Source organism: Saccopteryx leptura, unplaced genomic scaffold (assembly GCF_036850995.1).
Source record: "Saccopteryx leptura isolate mSacLep1 unplaced genomic scaffold, mSacLep1_pri_phased_curated manual_scaffold_18, whole genome shotgun sequence".
NCBI lineage: Eukaryota > Metazoa > Chordata > Mammalia > Chiroptera > Emballonuridae > Saccopteryx > Saccopteryx leptura.
Window position 1 is genome coordinate 307,021 of NW_027095700.1, and position 16,061 is coordinate 323,081.

Genomic DNA, 16,061 nt, shown 5'->3' on the forward strand with positions numbered 1-16,061 from the left:
ACAGTTGGTAAAGAAACAACGGAGCCAAAAACTGATGGACCATTGCCTTTATTCCTAGCTTGCACCCGGCGGGCAAGTAAAAACACACACTGGGCTCTGTTGGGCAGATAAAATGTATTATGCTCACTTTGTTAAAGATAACACGAGGAGGCCGTCGCCCAGGAGATATTAATGTGTGTTGGGGTGGGCTAAAGGCAGGCAGAATCCTTGTAGCCTGGGGCTTGGTTTTGGGATTAAGCCTTTCCTACCCTTTTTGATGTAGGGCGGTACAATCCAGTCATGCCTCAGAGAAGTGACTTCGTATTAGAGACTACCCTATTTTGTATATTGGATTAAAGGTTGTGAAGCTACACTATAAAATGGGGGCAGAACGGGACTAGGCGCTCTTGGTTCCTGAGATTATCATTAGAAGAGAGAGCAGAGGAGAGCAGAGAAAGGCCACGTGGAGGAGGCCAGGAGAAGCAGCCAAGATGGTGGAGTGCTGAGTGAGATGCCAGTTTGTGTAGAGTTTGTATTTGGGATAAGGAAGGAGATGGGGAACAGAGGTGAATAAGTCTGGTGAGCTAGAAACCTTTGATTCTAGGAAACTCGGATAAGTCAGTGGCTTTGTGAGCACTGAATGTGAGTGGCTTTTGGAGCCCAGTGTATGTTTTTACTTGCCCGCCGGGTGCAAGCTAGAATTAAAGACTATGGCCCACCAGTTTGTGGCTCCGTTGTTTCTTTACCGACTGTCCGAATCCAATGCGAACCTGCATGGGCCGGGCGGCTGTGATGGTGGCCCTGGCCGTGGCTTCTGGCTTTACAGGCTCCAAACCCACTCACATTCAGTGCTCACAAAGCTACTGACTTATCCGAGTTTCCTAGAATCAAAGGTTTCTAGCTCATCAGACTTATTCACCTCTGTTCCCCATCTCCTTTCTTCTCCCTGCATAAACTCTGCACTAACTCACTTCTCACTCAACACTCTGCCATCTTGGCTGCTTCTCCTGGCCTCTTCCACGTGGCCTCTCTCTGCTCTCTGCTCTCTTCTGTCTAATGATAATCTCAGGAACCAAGAAAGCAAGCTCCCGTTCTGCCCCCATTTTATAGTGTAGAAAACAAAACCCTTAATCCAATATAAAAAATAGAGAAGTCTCTAATACAAAGTCACTTATCTAGGGCATGATGGGATTGTACCACCCCACATCAAAAAGGGTGGGAAAGGCTTAATCCCAAAGCCAAGCCCCAGGCTACAAGGATTCTGCCTGCCCACAGCCCGCCCCCAACACACATTAATATCACCTGGGTGATGGGTCTCTATGTGGGCAGCGCCATCTTTAACAAAGTGAGCATAATATATTTTATCTGTCCAACAAGGAATATTAAGGGGCAATATATATTTTGTTAACCAAGTTTCCCCTGGTTAACCTAACAGGGTAAAATTTTCTTAAAACCAATGGTTGCCCACATATCTTTAGAAGGATAAAATGTATTTAAAGTAAATAAAATACTACACCAATTGGGAAAATAATAATTTTAAAGAAATTTCCGTGAAAGAATCTTGAGACTAAAGGTTTATTGCAGGACATTCCAATACAAATCTGGGCCTTTCTCCATACAAATATTGGCAAAATTTGCCAATATTCTTTAAGATATAAAGCAGTAGTTGCTGGAATTATGACCATTATACTAAATTACTTTAAAAGGAATTTACAATTCTAAAGAGAAGGCTTTGAAATACTAGCTTTCCAGTAAAATGGACTTATACAAAATCTAAAAAGCCATAAATAAAATAGTTATTCTCAGACAGCCTGTGGTTCCAAGGTCACAAAATCTATTACCAGCTATTCCTGTGGATTGCTGTAAAGCCAGAAGCCATGGCCAGGGCCACCATCAACGCAGCCTGGCCTATGCAGGTTCACATTGGATTCGGACAGTTGGCAAAGAAACAATGGAGCCAAAAACTGATAGGCCATTTTCTTTAATTCTAGCTTGCACCCGGCGGGCAAGTAAAAACACACACTGGCTCCAAAACCCACTCACATTCAGTGCTCTCAAAGCCACTGACTTATCCGAGTTTCCTAGAATCAAAGGTTCACCAGCCTTATTCTCCTCAGTTCCCCATCTCCTTCCTTATCCCAGATACAAACTCTGCACAAACTGGCATCTCACTCAGCACTCTGCCATCTTGGCTGCTTCTCCTGGCCACATGGCCTCTTTCTGCTCTCTGCTCTGCTCTCTCCTCTAATGATAATCTCAGGAACCAAGAGCGCAAGCTCCCGTCTGCCCCCACTTTATATTGTAGCTTCACAACCTCTAATCCAATATAAAAGTAGGGAAGTCCCTAATACAAAGTCACTTCTCTGAGGCATGATTGGATTGTACCACCCCACATCAAAAAGGGTGGGAAAGGCTTAATCCCAAAACCAAGCCCCAGGCTACAAGGATTCTCAACACCCATTAATATCACCTGGGCAACGGCCTCACGTGGGCAACGCCATTTTTAACAAAGTGAGCATAATACATTTTATCTGCCCAACAATCCACCCCTATGCTCACTTTACTACCCACAATCTATACCACTGGCATCCCTGTGCAAGGAAATAAGCACGTTACACAAGTTACAACAGCATAAATCATACAGTTTTGACAATTACAAAGGTACATTTCACCAGTCTCTGAGCACTTAGCCCAAAGCGCAAGATGTCCTCGGCCTTCTTTCTAACCATGGGAAAAGCTTCCCAGAGCAGGGGAGTGCTTCCAGCAAAGCCACCCCCCACCCCCATCAGGGTATTTCACATTGTCCAAAATCCGTAATTCGTAAGTCCATCCAACAAAGGAGCCAATGCCCACTCCAGTCGTAGTCCAGGAAATCAGTCCGTGCACATGGGGCGTCAGCCACCCCCCTCATTCCTGCCATCCTGCCAGGTCTTACACTGTCCCAAAGAGGAGCACATGGCAATGGCAGTCAGCATTTCCATCTCTGCTCTGGAGAGCATGATAACATCCATCCTATGTCCCCAAAATCACAGACCCACCAGAAGCATAGTAAGAACTCCTTGCTTCTGGGCTCTCACCTTCTGGAGACTGTGGATCACAACTCCAGTTCAATTCTCCTCATCCTCCAAAGAGGAACTGAAAACACCAGCTCGCACTGCCGGGCTCGATTCCTGGGCTGCCGCAGCCTTCTGCTCTGCAGACCTTGCAGCTCCAGACCCGGCCTCAGCCTCAGCCACAGCCTCAGCCCCGGCCTCCTGCCGCTGCTGGCTCTCCACGACATCCAGGGCAATCTGCAACTCACGAACCTCTGAATCCTCCTCCAGCAACTGCTCCATTTCCAGGTGAATCTTGCAAACCTGGTCGGCCTCCTCCTCCAGTGCTTCCTCCAGCTCCAGGGTCAGCATCTCCTTCTCCCACATTTCCTCCAGCTCCTTCCACTGCTCGGTTTGCAGGTCCCAGGCAGCCTCTTCCACAAAGCTCTCGGTTTCCTCACACATGGCTATAAAAGTCATCCAGCCTACGATCCCTAAAAGGACAGCCATGGGGAACCCTAACACTAGCCAGTCCTCTACCCCACCACTCAAAGGTGGTAGTGGCTCCATACCGATTTGTATCAAATCCTGCCACAGACTATGCCAAATGTAAAGCCAGAAGCCAGGGCCAGGGCCACCATCAACGCAGCCTGGCCTATGCAGGTTCGCATTGGATTCGGACAGTTGATAAAGAAACAATGGAGCCAAAAACTGATAGGCCATTTTCTTTAATTCTAGCTTGCACCCGGCGGGCAAGTAAAAACACACACTGGCTCCAAAACCCACTCACATTCAGTGCTCTCAAAGCCACTGACTTATCCGAGTTTCCTAGAATCAAAGGTTCACCAGCCTTATTCTCCTCAGTTCCCCATCTCCTTCCTTATCCCAGATACAAACTCTGCACAAACTGGCATCTCACTCAGCACTCCGCCATCTTGGCTGCTTCTCCTGGCCACATGGCCTCTTTGGCGTAGTCTGTGGCAGGATTCGATACAGATTGGCAAGGAGCCTTTGAGTGGTGGAGTAGAGAACTGGCTAGTGTTAGGGTTCCCCATGGCTGTCCTTTTGGGGATTATAGGCTGGCTGACTTTTATAGCCATGCATGAGGAAACTGAGAGCTCTGTGGAAGAGGCTGCCCGGGACCTGCAAACCGAGCAGTGGAAGGAGCTGGAGCAAATGTGGGAGAAAGAGATGCTGACCCTGGAGCTGGAGGAAGCACTGGAGGAGGAGGTCGACCAGGTTTGTGAGATTCGCCTGGAAATGGAGCAGCTGCTGGAGGAGGATTCACAGGTTCGTGAGTTGCAGATTGCCCTGGATGTGGTGGAGAGCCAGCAGTGGCAGGAGGCTGGGGCTGAGGCTGAGGCTGAAGCTGAGGCCCGGTCTGGTGTTGCAACGTCTATGGAGCAGAAGGCGGCAGCGGCCCGGGGCTCAAGCCAGGCAGCCAGAACTGGTGTTTTCAGTTCCTCTTTGGAGGATGAGGAGAATCGGGCTGGAGTTGCAATCTGCAGTCTCCAGAAGATGGGAGCCCAGCTGGAAGGAGCACCTACTGTGGCCCTGGTAGGTCTGCAATTTTGGGACATAGGGCTGGACGCCATGTGCCCCTCTTTGGGACAGTGTAAGACCTGCAAGGACAGCAGGAATGAGGGGGGTGGCTGATGTCCCATGTGCTTGGACTGATTTCCTGGACTACGACTGGAGTGGGCATTGGCTCCTTTGTTGGATGGACTTACGGATTACGGATTTTGGACAATGTGAAATACCCTGATAGGGGTGGGGGGTGGCTTTGCTGGAAGCACTCCCCTGCCCCGAGAAACTTTTCCCATAGGTCGAGGACATTTTGCGCTTTGGGCTAAGTGCTCAGAGACTGGTGAAATGTACCTTGTAATTGTTGAAATTGTATGATTTGTCATGTTGTCGTAATTTGTGTAATGTTCTAATTTCCTTGCACAGGGATGCTGCTGATGTAGATTGTGGGTAGTAAAGTGAGCATAGGGGTGGGTTGTTGGGCAGATAAAATATATTATGCTCACTTTGTTAAAGGTGACACTGCCCATGTGAGGCCGTCACCCAGGTGATATTAATGTGTGTTGGGGATCGTTGTAGCCTGGAGCTTGGTTTTGGGGTTAAGCCTTTTCCACCCTTTTTGATGTAGGGTGGTACAATCCAGTCATGTCTCAGAGAAGTGTCTTTGTATTAGAGACTTCCCTATTTTGTATATCGGATTAAAGGTTGTGAAGCTACAGTATAAAATAGGGGCAGAACGGGAGCTTGCGCTCTTGGTTCCTGAGATTATCATTAGAGGAGAGAGCAGAGCAGAGAGCAGAAAGAGGCCATGTGGCCAGGAGAAGCAGCCAAGATGGCGGAGTGCTGAGTGAGATGCCAGTTTGTGCAGAGTTTGTATCTGGGATAAGGAAGGAGATGGGGAACTGAGGAGAATAAGGCTGGTGAACCTTTGATTTTAGGAAACTCGGATAAGTCAGTGGCTTTGAGAACACTGAATGTGAGTGGGTTTTGGAGCCCAGTGTATGTTTTTACTTGCCCACTGGGTGCAAGCTAGGATTAAAGACTATGGCCCACCAGTTTTTGGCTCCATTGTTTCTTTACCGACTGTCCGAATCCAATGCGAACCTGCATGGGCTGGGCTGCTCTGATGGTGGCCTTGGCCCTGGCCTCTGGCTTTACAATTGACAATATTTTTCAATGATAATAAAATCTTGTGATGCCCATTTGAGCATGGCTATAAAAGGACAGGGATACCTCTTTGCTTTCACCTGGGAAGGTTACAAGTTTAATTACACAGTAATGCTCCAGGAATATACAGAGTCCCACCTATTGTCTTAGATACTAATAGCTGATTTGAATAGTGCTGAATTCTCCAGAGATTTCACTCTAATCCAATTCACAGAAAAAATACTTGATGCTCTAGGACAGGGGTCCCCAAAGTTTTTACACAGGGGGCCAGTTTACTGTCCCTCAGACCGTTGGAGGGCTGGACTATAAAAAAAACAACAACTGTAAACAAATCCCTATGCACACTGCACATATCTTATTTTAAAGTAAAAAAACAAAATGAGAACAAATACAATAGATCTATGGAGTACATCATAGACCTATACAATGTTATAGTCAGGAACTTGATTTCAGTATCAAAAGGGCTCCCTCTCTGCATAAGGGCTATCTATACCACAGCCATGTAATGTAAACAAGAAGAAGAAATAGTTAAGCACTCTACTTTACAGTATACAGTTCCATTCAGGCATAATGCACACTACTCCTGTTACCAGGGAAGCAACACATAATGTTATTTCTCAACTCTTAGAGTCCATCTCCATTCCTGGCCACCCTGAGGTAATTAAAACAGATAATGGTTCTTACTATACTTCTAAGACACTTCCAAATAGCTTTTCAAAACTTGAGTATTAAAAATATTACAGGTATCATTTATAATCCAGGCCTATATTATATGTGCTCACCATACCTTAAAAACCTATCTTAACAAACAAACAAAAAAAGGCTGGAGAGTCAGAAGAAGAGACTCATCCCACAAGAACAACTGTACAAGCAAGGTGACCAATCATTGTCCTTTAGGGAGGACAGTCCTTCTTTTGTCAGTTCCATCCTCCCTCAAAAAGTGTCCTCTTACATGTTCTCCTTATTGATATTGGAAGATTAATCTGTAAATGTCTGTATTCAATCAATGCAGAGTCGATCAACTGCATGTGATGTGATGTATTAGTATCTAAATGAGTACTTTTTTCTTACAATTATAATTTAAAATTAATAGGTGTTTGTATAAGTTTGTAAATATGAACTATAGGTTTACTCGCTTATAATTTGCATTGGGTATGGGGGGAAAGGTTGTAAGCAAGCAGGGTCATTATAGCCTATAGCTTAGTTTTAAGACTAAGCCTTTCCCACTCTAAGTGACTTTGTATCAGAGACTTCCTTGTTTGTATATTGGATTAAAGGTTTTGATTTATACACTATAAAGTGGAGCAGAGGAGCCCATGCTGAGGAGAGCAGAGAAAGGGAGGAAAGTAGAGAAAGAGAGAGCAGAGAAAGGTCATGTGGAGGAGAGGAGAAGCAGCCAAGATGGTGGAGTGCTGAAGGAAAATCTAGTTTGTGCAGAGTTTGTGCAGAGAGAGGAGATGGGGAACAGAGGTGAATAAGGCTGGTGAGGTAGAAACCTTTGATTCTGGGGAAACTTGGATAAGTCAGTGGCTTTGGGGAGCCTTGAATGGAAAGGAAAGTGTTTTCCCAATGTGTGTATTGCTTTTTTTTTTTTTCAGTGACAGAGAGAGAGTCAGAGAGAGGGATAGACAGGGACAGACAGAGAGGAACGGAGAGATGAGAAGCATCAATTATTAGTTTTTCATTGCATGTTGCAACACCTTAATTGTTCATTGATTGCTTTCTCATATGTGCCTTGACCATGGGCCTTCAGCAGACCGAGTGACCCCTTGCTTGAGCCAGCGACCTTGGCTCAAGCTGGTGAGCTTTTTTTCTTTTGCTCAAACCAGATGAGCCTATGCTCAATCTGGCGACCTCAGGTCTTCCACATCCCAGTCTGACACTCTATCCACTGCGCCACTGTCTGGTCAGGCCCACTGGGTGTATTTCTTGCCCACCAGGTGCAAACTAGGATTAAAAGGTAATGACCCACCAGTTCTTAGTGCCATTGTTTCATTACCATCTGTTCAAATCAAATGCAAACCTGCATGGGCCAGGCAGCTGTGATGGTGGCCATGGCTACTGGTTTTACAATAGGCATATAAGCATAATTACAATATAAAATATTACAAATGTTTTTATTATGCATTTATCATATTATAGTTGTAGAGACAGTAACCGTGGCCACCACCTAAGCCACCTGGCCAATGCAGTTTTACATTTGATTCAGACAGATAATAAGAAGTCAACAAAGTGGAAAACTGGTGATCCATTTTCCTTTATTCTAGTTTACACCCAGCGGGTGAGAAAATACATACACTGGGCTCCAAAACCCACTCATTCAGTGCTCACAAAGCTACAGACTCATCTGAGCTGAGTAGAATTCTACCTCAACAGTCTTATTTTCTTCTGTTCCCCATCTCCTTCTCCTCCACAAACTGGCTTTTCCTTCTGCTTATCAGCTATTTTGGCTGCCTCTTTCACATGGCTTTCCTGCCCTGCCTCCATGGGCTCTTCCTTTATAAGAATGTGATCACATGCCTCAAATGGCCTCCTAGCTCCACCTTTTAAGACCTTTAGACACAAAAGCCCTCTCCAAAACACGTTAGCACAACCATGCCTTTTCCAAGAGAGAAGGACATTCAGCCGCCCCATGTGGGCAGTGGCCATCTTTAACAGGATGAACAAAATATATCTTATCTCCCTGACAATAGTGTATTATTGTTGCAATGAATAAATGTTTCTTTTCTTTATGATACTGTTTTTTCCATCTATGTTTGTCCTTCTTTTCATTGTAAAAAAGTTGGTCACTGTAAGGCCAGTAGCCACGAACACCATCACAGCCACCAAGCCCATGCAGGTTTGCATTTAATTCGAATAGATGGTAATGAAATAATGGAGCCAAGACCTGGTGGGCCGTTACCTTTAATCCTAGTTTGTACCTGGTAGGCAAGAAATACACCCAGTGGGAAAACACTTCCCTTTCCATTCAGGGTTCCCAAAGCCACAGTCACCTTAGTATAAGGCTTATTTTACTCTTAATTTTTTGAACACTTTCTTCTCTGGACTTACTGCAGCCAAGAGGCATTTTATACCAGCTGAGCAATGGCCTGAGCCTCTCATGTTGTACTGGGATATTAGCTGGTCTTGAGTGGCAGATTTGAATCAAATTACTAACTTGGGGATGAAGGTATACTCCAATTTTGTCATCAATAGGTCCTCTTTCAATACCAGTGAGGAACAAGAAATATGAAACCTCATCATGAATTGCATTAGCTTCTAGAAATCAACTCAATTCCAGAAACCCAGAAGCTAATAATAAATCATCTCTGGAAATGAAACCAGAAAAGAAGGACACCTAACTCACTCCCAAACACTCAGGGAGCAACCAACATCACCTGGGATACTTTGAAACATCTAACCAGGTGTGCTAAAGAACTTTTTCAAAATACTGAAACACCATAAATCCCTAAAAACCTCTTTTTCTCTATACTTGCTCTTTACCTTCCACTACAACTATCTAACCATCTTCTCTTTTAATCTTTACTGAAACAAAATAAGAGATGTATGGAATCATCCTTCTAACCTTGAACCCTCTATGACCTGGATTGGGGAACTTTATTTACAAGCCCTGAGTGAATGTCTCTTGGATGTAAACATCGAGAAACAGTGTGAGTGACCTTTATGCAGATACAATATATATATATATATATATATATATATATATATATATATATATATATATATATATATATATATATGAAAGGGCTTTAGAAAATTAGCCTAGAAGTTCTAGATTGCCCCTTCTTTTTGTTGTAAAGTACTGCACCCCAGATTCTGAAAGGCACTGTACCTCACTTCATCAAATCCAGGTAGAAACACCCAGTCCAGATGCATTTTGAAGAGTTTTATTGAAGGAGGAAATTTGGTAAATATGCTGGCTGCATATGACTGACATGGGGCATGTGCAGACCCAAACTGTGCACTGAGTATATTTAAGAGGCTGGTTATATACCCTTTGATCACATACAAGTTGGGGGGGCATAACAGCATGACACAATCATTAACAAGATTAACATTGGACAAGATTTATGTTACATTAACAAGATTAACATTTGGTCTAGGGCAGGGGTAGTCTAGGGCAGTGGATAGTTTATACCTACTATCCATTTTTGTATCTCTGTTAGTAGTAAAATTTTCTAACCATTGACTGGTTTCACAGTAATGGTGATTTTTAAAGTAGAGAAGTAACTTTACTTTATAAGATTTATAAAGCAGAGTTACAGCAAGTTAAAGCATCTAATAATAATTACTTACCAAGTACTTTGTGTCAAAATTTCGCTAAGTTTGGCAGAATAAATCTTTATAAGACAACTTACTATAGTTAAATTAATTTTTTTATTTATACTTTGGTTGCTTTGCTACCATCCACCATGAAAGCTGGAACACCCACAAGTGGGCGATAGGGACCAGGTTGACTACCACTGGTCTAGGGAATTTACAAAAAATACTAAAACTTTCAAGTTAATACAATCAAAAACATTCACAAATTCTTTCAGTATCTATCTCTCCTCTTTTGCCTAGAGGTACACGTTAATCTCAGGGTTTCAGAAAGGGAGACTTCTACTTTGAGAAGCCTGCATCTGTGAACTTTCTCAAAGGTCTAGGCACCTAGTCAGGTTGTTTCTACTACTGTTAAAATAGCCTAAGAGTTCTTGACAACTTTTGCCACCAGACAGGGAACGCATCAGAAATTCCTTATGTGCAGGCTTTTCTTCTCCTTTCTCTCCTGTCCTTAATTTCTGTGCCACTTATTCTACACACAGGCCATTTTTGGCCAGAGAAACCTCATCTAAAACCTCTGCTTCTAATCTTTCCTTCTCTATGGACTCCCAAATCTCTCCCCTTCTTGCCTGACCCCCAAGGGCACCCCTCTCTTGGGACCCTTCTTTGGTCCTTCTGCAAATCTTTCACTCGAGTCTCTTCCCTCCAGAAAGCCCCCTCCTTTCACAGGATTCTGTTTTCTCATTCACCTGGAAATACCAGTCTTCCTCCTCCCCAGCTGGCCAGGAGTCCCTTTCTTCTCCACTGTGTTTTTAAACAATTCCTCCCTCCTTACAGATAGGAAGCGCTGTCTCTTTTACTTCTTTGACCCATCCCCCCCCCACCATCCTCAGCTGTCTCTTTTTCTTCTTTGACCCATCCTTCCCCTCCTCAGAGACTGACTGTGCCTTCCACTACCCCTCATCCTCTCCCCTTTCCTCAGAGCTCTAAATCTTTTTGATTCCTCTGACCATGTGGCACCACCACTAATACCCCAACCTCCTCCTCCTCCTGCAGATTCTTATCCTCCTTCTTTTCCATCCAGCTGCTCACACTGGCCATCCGTCTGCTTTCTCTCTTTCTCCCCTCTATGCTGACAACTCCCTGCCATCTCAAAAAGCTTAAAAAAGCAGAACTGTCTATTGAGCTATATGAGTGAATAATCTGTTTTGTCTCTTTGTTTGTCAGAAAATACCTCTAGTATAATTTTAATTGAAACAAGTAAAGCACGTTCATTTAAATTCCTTAATTCATAATGTGTATCTGAAATCTTTGTTTAATGTGTAACTGTGTCTGTTTCTAAGGCCTTAAACCAATAATGACCCACCTCTTAAACCAGTCTTACTCATCCCCATGGACTCTCCCTGCAATACCCCCAACCTTCCTATTCAAAAACCTTCAGGGGATTATTGCCTTGTACAAGACTTACACCTAATCAATGAGGTGGTAGTTCCCCTCCATCCAGTAGTCCCTAATCTACCATGGAAGAACTTTCACCCTCCCACTACATAGCCCTCCTTATCTCTGCATTCCTAATCTCCAAACTAAACCCACTTGTAAATGTAAGTGCACTGATGGTCAGTTCTTTAAATATTGTCTCTTTCTTCAGTTGACCACCTCCTCTAATCCTTGGATCTTTGATATCTGGGACCCCTGGGATAATAAGTGGGTAAAACCATATTTAATGTATCTCTATTCATCAAACTTTGGACAGAAAATTCAAAATATATCAAAAATGGGTAAGGATGCCTGACCAGGTGGTGGCACAGTGGATAGAGCATCGGACTGGGATGCAGAGGACCCAGGTTCGAGACCTCGAGGTCGTCAGCTTGAGTGCAGGCTCAGCTGATTTGAGAAAAGCTCACCAGCTTGGACCTAAGGTTGCTGACTTGAGCAAGGGGTTACTCAGTCTGCTGAAGCCCACGGTCAAGGCATATATAAGAAAGCAATCAATGAACAACTAAGGTGTTGCAATGAAAAACTGATGATTGATGCTTCTCATCTATCTACGTTCCTGTCTGTCTATCCCTCTGTATGACTCTGTCTCTGTAAAAAAAAAAAATGGGTAAGGAAAACCCCCTCCAAGGTTCTTGAAGAATTAACCAATTCTATCCTTACCTATGAGGATGACCTTAAAACTCAAGCATCTAATCCCTACTCTCAACCTTTTTGGCTAGGACTCATCAAATAGGGCACTCAAGTTCTCAACCTCACTTCTGTATATAACATTTCTCACTGCTTTCTCTGCATCTTCCTTAATAAGCCTCCCATCACTGTGGTTCCTTTACCCTATCCACTCAACATCACCAAAAATCTAGACCCTTTTCCTCTTTCTGAAGTTCCTCTCTTCCAAAAAGACCCCACCTCAACCCTCTCAATTTGCTACACCTATCAGCCTATCCCGTTATGTAATAAGACTATCCCAATCAAAACTTCTCTAACCAGCCCTAATGGAACTCATTTCTGGTGCAATGGAACCATTCTAAAAACCTTAAACACCTCTTCCCCCCTCTCTTGTGTCCCAGTAGTAGTTGCGCTACAACTAACATATTATGCAGAGGAAGAATTTTCAAACCAGCTGAGAACAAGCAGGAATAAACGGGCTGCCTTCCTCCCAGTCCTCCTTGGCCTTACCCTTGCCATCTCTATAATGCCTGTAGGGATAGGTGGGGCTGGCTTAAGCCATAGTATATGGACTACTAACCAACTAAAGGCAGACCTGGAACAGGCCCTTGATAATTCAGTCATCTCTCTAGCCTCCATCCAGAGGCAACTTACCTCTCTAGCTCAGGTCGCCCTACAAAACCAGAGGGCAAAGATCTACTAACAGCAGAGAATGGCAGTACTTGCCTCTTTTTACAGGAACAGTGTTACTACTATATTAACGAGTCTGGCCTGGTCAAGGAGAATATCAACTCTCTCCGAAAACTTCAAGAACGAATCTGCAGTGGCCAGGCCAGTACTTACCCCTACTCCGAACAATGGTGGCAAAACCCCTTGTTCTGCATGCTAGCACCAATTATAGGACCAATCCTAATTCTGTGCCTAATTTGAATGCTTGCCCCCTTCTTTATCAAGTTCCTACAGGCCCAGATGAGAGAAATCTTTAGGATGACCTACAATCAAATGCTCCTACACCTTTATTCCTCAGTACCCCAAGGAGAACTTCACGAGGGAAATATCAAATAGGTAGGAATGACAGCAGGAAGAAGCCACCCCTCAGCCCAAGAAGTTCCCTTCTGAATGTTCTCCAAACCCCCCTCCTTTTAAACCACACATATTCAGCCCTTCTAAAAACTTAGACCAACAGGTTCCCTGTCTCTAAAAATCTCCACATATTCTCCCATTCAAGAGGAACCAGACCAGCATGTCTCATAAGACTCATCCAGGAGACCATGTATCACCATGTCACTCTGTCCACTTGGCACTCACAGCAAGGAATTCACGATTATTACCTTGCAAAATTTTTTTACTTCCTCACTCAGGTTTTCGAGGACATCGCCTGGTTCAGACCTCACAGCATGGAAATTGATGACCTCCTTAACTGGATGGGGACTTGTCTTGGCAAGGTTCCCTTCTTGAGTTCTCTCCAGAAGAAGCAATAATTTTCCAATTTTTTCTCTTCTTTCTCCTCATCAACCCTCACCATATATTATAAAATTAATAACTGCCTTTCTTTTATATGTAACCACAGAGTTGAGAAATAATAAATACATGAATTCCAAACTGCCCTCTTGATGTTCCACTTATTTGTCAGACCTCACCCTTACTGGACTATATTGCCCCTGAGGCAGAGGAATTCCAAGAAGCTGGCAAGCCTTTCAAGGAGGACATACCAGAACTTTTGACTCAGTACCCCCCCTCCAGGCTCTCCAAAACACTATAAAAATTGCCCCTAGTCTGTAATGGGTGCTCTCCCCAGAGAAGTGCCCGGTAGAGTTTCTTTCTTCCTTTCAATAAAGCCTGTTACTCTGGTCTTTTAGAACTCCCCATGGATTCCAACACTTCTCTCTGCACAAACTCTGCACAAACTGGTTTCTCCTTTAGCACTCCACCATATTGGCTGCTTTTCCTCTGCAATGCTAATTTCAAGAACCAAGAGAGAGTGAGCCACTGGTCTGCCCTGATTTAGAGTGTAAAAACAAAACCTTTAAACCAATATACAAACAAGGAAGTCTCTGATACAAAGTCACTGATCTGAGGCATAAATGGGATTCTTCATAAGAGCGCACGACGCCACACATGCAACAGTCAAGGGTGTGGGGAAAAGCTTAGTGTTGAGAAGATCTTAGTATTAAAAGGGTGTAAAAGGCTTAGTCTTAAAACTAAACCTTAGACTACATGGACCTTGTCTGCTTACAGCCTGTCCCCCACACCCAATGCAAACTATAAGCAAGCAAACATATACATCATATTTGCAAACTTATTTGATGCACAGGAGAAAAATGTAAGGTTTACATGAAATCCATTAGTGGTAGAATAAGAAAGCAAAGTGGAGAAAAATCTGAAATTGGATAAAAAGTAAAATGGGGAAACACTTCTTTTACATTTGTGGGACCAATATAGTTAACATTCATAGGCACTGGCTGGTTGGATCAGTGGTAGAGCTTTGGCCTGGAATTTAGATTTCACAGGTTCGATTCCCAGTTAGGGCACAGAGGAGAAGCCCCCATTTGCTTCTCTACCCCCTCCCATATTGCTTCTCTCTCTCTCTCTTTCTCCCTCTCTCTCTTTCTCTCCCCCTCCTGCAGCCATGGCTTAACTGGTTTGAGCAAGTTCTCCCCAGGCACTGAGGATGGCTCCATGGTCTCTGCCTAAGGCACTAAGAAGAGCTCAGTTGCTGAGCAATGAAGCAATGCCCCAGATTGGCAGATCATTGCCTTCAAGGTAGATTCCAGTCCAGGTGCATGTAGGAGTCTGTCTCTGCTTTCCCTGCTCTTGCTGAATAAAAATAAATAAAAAACATTTACAGTGTACAGATATAGTATATGGTCAACAAATAACATTAAGGAGCTTCCATGTTGCCAGGCATGTTTTGGAGAGGATATGGTAAAGAAAATAACTGATATTTTAAAGGGATGCTATAAATAGGACTTATTTAAGGTAAAGTTTAACCTTTTACTAGGGAAACTACATGCCAGGAATATGACTACCTCCCATGACCTGCTGAGTTATGAGAAAAAAAATCACATGATTTGTTATGACCAGGTCAGGCCTACCATGTAACCACTGACCTTCTAAGGCCTTGTCCCACGTGGAGGTATAGGCAGATGAAGAATATGGAGGCACCATTGGCATGGAGGTAGTGGAGAAGTCAGCTGTAATTTACGTCTCAGCAGATATGTGTTACAGAGTTAAATGCTGTGGCAGTGTCGGAAGTGTAGTGTATGGCAAGGAATAGGCCTCTTAGAATTTGTACTGCTAGACAGATTCCTAAGATAGATCCAAAGTTTCATCAGGAGGAGACACTTGAGGGTGCGGGGAGGTTGATGAATGAGTCATTGATGATTTTAAAGAGTGGGTGGGATTTGTGGATGTTGGTCATTATTCTTATAGTTAAAGTACAATGGTGATTTTTTCATGTCATAGGTCATGGATAGAGGCCATGTAGGAATTATGATGACATACATTGCATTTATTTTAAGTATCATTTTTGTAGTTGGGTTTGTGGGGTTTTCTTCCAAGTCCTCACCAATTTATGGTGGGTTGGGGTTGATTGTCAGTGGTGGGGTGAGTTTTGGTATTGTAATTAGTTTTGGTGGGCCTTTTATAGGCCTTATGGTATTTTTTATTTATTTAGGGGGAATGTTGGTAGTTTTTGATTATACTACAGCTATGGCGACCGAGCAGTATCCGGAGGTGTATGTGTCTAATAAGACGGTTCTAGGTTCTTTTATTGTGGGCCTGCTTATGGAGGTGGGGTTAGTTATTAGTGTGATTGAGAGTGAGGCATTGAGTTGGAGGTAAGTTTAAAGTTCAATGACATGGGGGATTGAGTAATTTATGATACAGGTGATACTGGATTTTTTAGTAAAGAGATTATGGGTGTTGCAGGGT